The sequence below is a fragment of the Microcaecilia unicolor genome, chromosome 1 (genome assembly GCF_901765095.1).
Source record: "Microcaecilia unicolor chromosome 1, aMicUni1.1, whole genome shotgun sequence".
NCBI lineage: Eukaryota > Metazoa > Chordata > Amphibia > Gymnophiona > Siphonopidae > Microcaecilia > Microcaecilia unicolor.
In genome coordinates this window covers 688662643-688670926 of record NC_044031.1, presented here as the reverse complement: position 1 = coordinate 688670926, position 8284 = coordinate 688662643, and the positions used below count along the sequence as shown (strand labels likewise).

At 44.8% G+C, this 8284-nt stretch overlaps 1 long non-coding RNA gene across 1 annotated transcript; it reads left to right on the top strand.

Annotated features, from left to right (window-relative positions):
• The first annotated feature begins 1166 nt into the window (after nucleotides 1-1166).
• Nucleotides 1167-1934, top strand: LOC115460622. Its single transcript, XR_003940527.1, has 3 exons — nucleotides 1167-1214; nucleotides 1656-1718; nucleotides 1895-1934. It is a non-coding gene; the product is annotated as an uncharacterized LOC115460622 (long non-coding RNA).
• Nucleotides 1935-8284: the final 6350 nt, after the last annotated feature.

Below are 8284 nucleotides of genomic sequence, written 5' to 3'. Positions count from 1 at the left end.
GATGATAGTCACAAGTATACAATTCTCCTGTCAATTGCTTAGAAGTGCCTTTGCTATGGCACATTTCAAAGATCTTTACTAAGCCGCGGTAGGCTCTATGCACATGCAGCGCACTCCCAAGTGAGACTACCACCAAGCCAGTGCACTCTCCCCCCCCCCCCCCCCCTGGCGGTAATTTCAGATTTGGCGCGTGCCCATAACTCCTGGATGAATTATTTATTTCCTCCCAAGCACGCTATTTCCAGCAGTAATCGGCAGTTGGCGCACGCCTACCGGACACCATGCATATAGCACGTGAGCCCCTAAAGCTAGATCAATGGGTGGCATTAAGGGCTTAGGCCGGTTTTAGACGCGCACTGGTTTCAGTTTTACCACATGCTCTTTTCCCATCACATTAAAAAAAAAACCCTTTTATGCAGACCTGGTAAAACTGGCCCCGCGCGTGCCTAATACACGTGCCTACACAGCCGCAGACCACATTTACCGTGTCTTAGTAAAAGGGCCCCTATGATAGCTGCAGGATTAATGACTGATTATATGGCCTTTGAGGGGAATGCATGACTGAGTGTGAGATCCAGCCACGGATAGACTTTCTGTTTCTGCACACCTACAATCTAGCTCCAGTACACCAAGGGCTAAATTTTCCAAAGGTTTTTGAAACCCTTCATTCCCTAACATGCTTACCATGCGGAATAAACCATGTAATGTATCCTTCTGATCCAGCTTCCATTCATATCAGTGAATATAAGATCAGAATGTTCTGGAAACAGCATCATGGAAGGTATGTAAGCTTTGAAGAGTTCAAGGCCAACAGTTTCCAGTAAAACAAAAATTTGGACATGTCTGTCTAAAGTACATGTTTCAAAAAAGTATTTGCACTTTTAGTTCTGTAGAAAACTGAGACTCATGTAATCTTTTTCCCCACAACGTTCTTGTGGAAGCTGTATCTTAGTGACGTCACACTGGAACACAATAAGCCTGCACAGTTCATTTGAACTCTTTTTAAAAAATATACATATATAGCCTCCTTGCATCCTTCTTGCAGCCTTTTTCAACCCCACCACATATTTACATATTACTTTTTTGATAATTTCTGTAGTATTGAAGCACTTTGACCCCCCCCCCCCCCTTCTTCCTTTTTTAATCACTTCCGGTTTTGCCCACAGCGTTTTTTCGGCATTCTGGGAGATAAGTGACTGTCTGATTGATTGCATGTAAGTTTTCAGCTAAAATCTGTTCTATACACACTTTCAATATTTGATTTGTTGTTACTAATGGTCTCTGCTAGGGAGTAGACATAGTGGGACATATATCTTTTTCACGTAGTTCTATCGGCACAGTGTTTTTATTCATACTGAACTTATGAGTGACACAATCGATTAGTGATGCCATTCAGGAGTATTGTGAATTTCTTTTTTCACTTACACACATTTATAATTATGATATTCTGATTTTGGTCCCAGCATTTTAGATAAGTGGCGATTTGATTGAGTGAATGCAGATCTTTAGCCAATTTTGTTATCTATTTTGCCATATTTCTGGCATTTTAGGCAAGCTGGGAGATAAGTGGAGACTTTGATATATACACTCCTATCGTAAGAATTATCGCTATTCCTGCGTGACTATATACTTATGAGTGATACTATTTCATGCAGGCTATTGATCATTGGTTTCAACATCTCTGAGAGAGCTGTTTTTTCAAGATATCAACTGTATATGTGAGTCCTTTTTCTTTTATCTTTCTTTTTCTTTTTTCCATCTTTCATTATTATTTTCTTCTTTTCTTTTCCATCCTTCATTATTCATTTAATTATTTTGATACCCCATAATCAATTTTTTATGCCATGAGCTTATGATCATTCTATTTTTAACATAATTGTTTTTCATTTTTTAGTATATCACAGTTGCTTTTATCATTTTACTCCTCCTTTGGTAGTGAAGAAACATTGAAGAGGTGGGTGTCTTATGCATTTCATTCAGTTTTTGTTTGTATTTACAAGCATAACATAATCATGATAATACTATTTAGAACATTGATTTTTTAATGTGATATTTTACTGTATATATATGTATATTTTGATTTATCTGTTCTTTTATATACATGTAAATTCTGTGGGATTTAGATTGGATTTTTTAATTCTAATTTCAATTTTAACTTATATTTGATTATTTATTATATATTATTTTGTTTTGTAGCCCCTGAAGCAGCCCAGTAGGGCGAAACACGGCCTGTGTCGGGCTATTGTATGCATATTCTAATTTATTATTAAAATCATTTTTATCCATCAACGATCTGCTTTGTATATTTTCCTTCTTTTATAAGAATCCTCATCCAAATGTATATTGTGCAATACTTCAAAACTATGCTTTCCAAGTCTAACACAGACCCCAGCTGAGAGAGTTTTAGGCCCCATAATCTGGTCAAGAATTGTATTGCTAATCCATTAAAGAGGCAGGATTTTAAAATTATTATTTTTATTTGCTATCCTTCATTACTATGCATTCAAGAGGCCTACCCTGGCAATCATACTCGTGTATCAATGAAAACATATTTAGGGAGAGAAAAAAATCCATGGCTACAGTAGCATGATGCTATGTAGACCAGGTAAAGAAGTGTTAACCCCTATGTAGCTTCCTTTGGGTACACCTCTGAAAGGGGAGTCACTTGATACTAGGGTTACATCCCATGGACGTTTTGTAAACCTTGGTGTGGATCCCCTGATGTGGGTAAGAATTCTCCCTTTAGACCCCAAATCATATGACTGAAACTGTCCAAATTGTTTTGATATTCTAAAACAGTGTTTCTCAACCCAGTCCTCGGGACACACCCAGCCAGTTTAGTTTTCAGGATATCCACAATGAATATGCATGAGAGAGATTTGCATATTCATTGTGGGTATCCTGAACACCTGACTGCTTGGTGTGTGCTGAGGACTGGGTTGAGACCCCCTGTTCTAAAACTAAAGTCTTTAATAGCAAAATTGCTTGAAAGCAAAATAGTACAATCATAACAGTTTATGATAAGGATTTCTGATCCTTGCTCATTTCCTTGCTGGACTTTAAGCTCCCTTTGAACTGGTGCTGAGCTCCCTGGCTACAGGCTGATGTTCAAAATGTAACACTAGTGATAGAGGTGATTAGTGCCAGCGTTAGTGAGGGTTGCGTAGAGGGCTGTGTAGCACAGGAGACAATGTGCGTGCCAAAGATTACATTTGCACGTTATTTGTGCTAGACAAATGGATGTTAATGAGGTCATTTCCTATTCCCTCCCAATGCTCAGAGAACAGCGCACAAAACAAAGCAACTCTTACCACTGAAAACCTAATGCCAACTTGGAGCAGGCATTAGGGTGTTTAAAGAGAAGATTTCTCACAGTTCTTTCTTTAAAATCTGCCAGTTTTGATTTCTTTTGGCAGTGGAAGAAAGCCTGTGCAAGCCTGTAAGCGCCAGTGCTATGAAATAAATGTGTGCGAGTCTGAGCAAACTGAAAGTTTTCTGCACTTAAATATAAGCCTTCCATGTAAAAAAAAAAAAAAATGTGAAACCTTATATTTAAAGGCACAGAAAACAGGCACTAATGTGTGCTTCTCTTTCGTGTTTTTGCCTGGCGCATGCACACAAGAGCTGAGCTTACCTTGAAACTCTTCTGTGCATGCGCCAAGCACATTCCCCCTTGCTTTCGCTTTAAGGGCCCTGTTTACTAAGCTGCGCTGTAGACGTGTAAGCATTTTTAGCATGCTAAAAATGCTAGTGCACCTTAGTAAACAGGGCCCATACAGTGTGCATATAATTTGAATATCATTTTCTTTGAGCATCGGCGAGCTAGATTTCTGTGCTGTTCCAATGGTATGGGTTCTGTGCTATTGGCTTTATTGCTGGAGTTCTGAGCATCGGCCTACGAGAACTTTTGTTAGTTAGGGTTGCCAACTGGAGCCAGACTCGCCTGGCAGGGTTGGTCCAGTCCTGGGCTTACCCCAATGCTGGCAGGGACTTTGTAGCCTTGCTTTTCTTAGGGAATCCAATGGGGAAATCAAGAACCACAAATCCCTGCATGCAGTGGAGTAAGCCCAGAATTGGATCAACCTTGTCAGGTGAATCTCAATCTACTTGTTTCTCCAAAAGCTTGACCTTCTCCTCTTTACTCCTTTCTCTTGGGATTCCTGGACCTGAAGACCAGATGGGCATATCTCCTTTCTCCTGTCTCCTCTCATATGCTAATTACATCTGGATAAGCACCTTTGCACTCACCTTTTATCTGCCTGTTAAAGATCTGTTAAAGCAAGGCTCCTAAACCTGTTTTAGGGGAAGATGCACTAAAAAATCGTTAAAGCCCTTCCCTTACCGATTCCTTAGCGAATCGGTAAGAAATGGGCATGCATCAAGGAAATCGCATACAAATGAGCTGGTCGCTGCTAGCTCATTTGCATGGGATTTCCTTCCAAGCCAGTCGGCCAGCTGAGCATGCGCAGAGCAGCCAAGCGTTATGCTGGCTGCTCTGCGCATGCCAAGGACATCCTTTATGGACGTCCTTCACTACAACAAAGGGGTGTTAGCAGCACGTCCGATCCCGCTGCACAGGAAACATTAGCTATAAGAATCTTAACATATTGACAAACTGTATCTACCTCAAATCAAACTGTACGACTCTCATTCACCCTTACCAAACTCCACACGGGTCTTCATAGACAAATTGATTGACACAGAACTTTTCCCTCACCTTGGAATCTTCCAATCACAATCTGCAACACATCCACTCTGATCGATGATTGGTTCACAGTATTCACTGTGCTAGAAGAAAATTTTTCTTTCCAAACATCTTATTGGTAACTTATCAGGCATACGCACAGCTCCTCTCCCACCTGTCATTCTTTGAAGAACGGGATTGGCTTGCAGTGTGTGGCACGACATGCCCCACACATAAACTCAAAAACAGAAAGCGTCGAGCAGCGCCAAATGTGTCTTTGGGCCAAGCTGCTGCCAATTATGATGAGGGTGTGCGCGGTGGTATGTCTGATTGGCTGAGTTGTTCTTTACTCAGTAGTTTTTCCCTTTGGGGGCTGGACTGGAGTGGCTCTTCGGGTCGGGGGGGGGCAGAGATGTCCTCTGAACATGATGGGAAGAAATTGGTGTGGTCGCCAAGCGGGCTGTTTATGGTCCCCGAGAGCGGAATGCTCAGCAGCCCCTTCTGTTTGGACGAGCCGCAGTGGGTACCTGATAAGGAAGTATAAGAGCTAGAAAACAGAGAATCAACGTTTCCATTTTAAAACACAGATCAGATCAGTCACAGCGTCCAGAAAAAATCCCTAGCTCCTTTTAATTCCGATTCCCTCACAGCAGCCCCAATGAGAGGTGCAGACCTCCCATTAGGTTTTCTACGGTGAGGGGATCGGAAAACGGTAGTGCATCTCATTGTAATACGAATTGTACACGTTATAATATTAATTTGCTCATCTGCATTCCGTTTTCGTTAGCTGCTACCGTGACAGGACAATGCCCTTTTGTGCATGTCCTTGTTTACTACTTGCACGTTAAACTGGCTAGATCCAGTTTAAAACCCACGTTACTGGCTCGTTAAGTTTAGTGCATCTGGCCCCTAGAGATCTTACTGCCAGTTGAGTTTTCAGCAAGCTGCTATTTTACACATAAAGATCTACAGCATGCAGTGATGTCAAGGGGGCATAGTAGTGACATGGTGGGGACATGAAACTCTGCATATGTATTCCCCATTATTTCAAAGGGATTAAACATATATTGAAAAACCAATTCCCCGCTGGGTTTTGCACCAGCTCAGAGGTGTACACAGATGTGTTTTGTTAAAAAGGCTCATTTAAGTCAGAGCTTTACACATGAGATTAAAGGAGCAATTCTTCTTAATCCCCCCATTGTTTATTTCTGCCTCCAAAAAAAAAAAAATAGCAGCATCACAAATTAATTGGCAGCGCTAATACATAAAGATTTATAAAATGATCTGGCTCCATGTGGAACTGGCACCTTCTCCAAAGACAAGCAGGCCAATATTCTCACAATTGGGTGACGTCACGTCGGCCCGGAGGACTTTCTAGCAAAGTCCATATGAAAATGAAAAAATGTCCTTCGTCGCGCGGGCGGATGCAGTGCACATGCGTGAGTCCGTTTTCCCGCCCGCCGCGAGGGCACATTCCTCAGTTTTTTCTTCTCCGCGTCTAAGGTGACACGGAGATTGACTACGTCTTTGTGTTGCTGTGCCCGGAGGTGAAGATTCTTCGAAAAAAGTATCCTTCTTTAGTGTTTATTAGTATTGTTTTTTCGTTTATTAAGTTTCCTTTCTTTTAGCCTGCGATTTTATTTAAATCGCTCGTTCGGGATTTATTTTTTCCCTTTTTTTCTTGTGTCCTTTCTTTTAATGACACAATCGCGTCTTTTGATTTGGCAGGGACAGTTTTTCCCGATATGTCATCGAAGACGCCCAGCGGCTTCAAGCCTTGTGCCTGCTGTCATCGGGCCATCTCCAGCACTGACACACACTCGTGGTGTATACAGTGCCTTGGGCCGGACCACCGCTCGGAGGGCTGCAAACTGTGTCTCGCTATGAAAAAGCAGACACTGCTCTCCCAAGATGCCCAAAGGGAGAAGATTTTTGGGCCCGATGCTTCGACGTCGGCGCCGTCCAAATCGGCGCCACTGAAGTCGGTGCCGGTGAAGTCGGTGCCGTCGAGGACGATGCCTTCGAAGCCGGCGTTTTCGAGGTCGACGTCGAAGGAAGCGTCGGCACCGGGAGACTGGGGACAGGCTGCCATTCGACCGATGCACGCTGGGAGCAGTGATGCATCAAGTGGGTCTCCACCCGCCTCGGCGCCTCCTGCTTTGCAGACCCCCCGGGACCGTCCTGCATCGGACCCGGCCCCGAAGAGATGTGTGGATTCCACGTCCTCTTCTCCGGTGCCGAGGAGTCTCGACGACGGGCGTCGGGCGAAGGCCAAGAGGCACCGTCGTTGTTCTCCTTTGCATCGATACATTCGATACCCGAGAAGCGTCGGTGCCGAGAGGATCGCTCCCCCTCTATTACTGAGGTACCGACGCGCGGGGTCACTGGCAGCCGAGTCCCCACTCCCCAACCTCAGCAGACTTTGCCTCCAATGCCTCAACCGACCCCTCAGCATCTTCCGGCAGCAACTCTTGATGAGCGTATGCAGGCCCTTTTTCCTTTTTTTATGGAAATGATGCAGCAGTGGCAATCGGCACCGAGGTTGTCGGTGCCGACGGCGCCGGCGGTGCCGGTGTCGATGGTTTCAGAGGCACCGGTGCCGACGGCGTCGGAGGTATCAACATTGCCAGTGCTGGATGTTTATGCATCAGGCCTTCAGCCTGTGGTGAGGTCTGTTTCACCGGTGCCACCTCCGGCACCGGTGTCTTTGACTTCCCGAGTTGGCTCTCCCGAGACATCGGAGCAGGAAGCTTCTCCGGAGTCTCAGGGACCGTCAACTTCTCAACATCGTCATAGAGGCCGTCAAGCCTCTTCGTCGAGACGGGCTCAGATCCGGGCGGCTCTATCTGAGCTTTTAGCCCCATCTGACAATACCTCATCAGAGGATGATGATGGGGTGCATGGGGAGTTCTCTGGTGAGGACTCTCAAGGCATCCCATCTGATTCCACTCCCTCGCCACAAAGACAGCTGTCTCCTCCCGAGAGCTTGTCTTTCTCATCTTTTGTTCGGGAGATGTCTGAGGCCATCCCCTTCCCCGTGGAAATTGTGGATGAGCCCAGAGCTAAAATGCTTGAGGTTTTGGACTATCCATCTCCACCTTCATCTTCTGCCACAGTTCCTTTCCATGAGACTCTCAAGGAACTTATGTTGAGGAACTGGGAGAAGCCTTTTTCTTGTCCAACCGTCCCCAAAAAAGTTGAGTCCCAATACCGGATCCACGGGGAACCCAGTCTCATGCGGGCTCAGTTGTCTCATGATTCAGCGGTGGTGGATTCCGCTCTCAGAAGAGCCAAGAGTTCCAGGAGCTTCTCCTCGGCGCCCCCGGGGTGGGAGTATGGAACTTTGTACTCTTTTGGGAGAAAGGCGTATCAGGCTGGTCTGCTCGCCGCCAAGATCCAGTCGTACCAACTCTACACGAGTATTCATTTACGGAACTCTGTGAGGCAACTTGAGAGTTTGGTAGATACACTCCCACAGAAGAAAGCCGAACCCTTTCGTCAAGTGATCAGGCAGCAGAAGGCGTGTCGCAAGTTCCTGTCCAGGGGCGTTTTTGACACTTGCGATGTGGTATCTCGCTTCTCTGCTCAAGGTATAGCGAT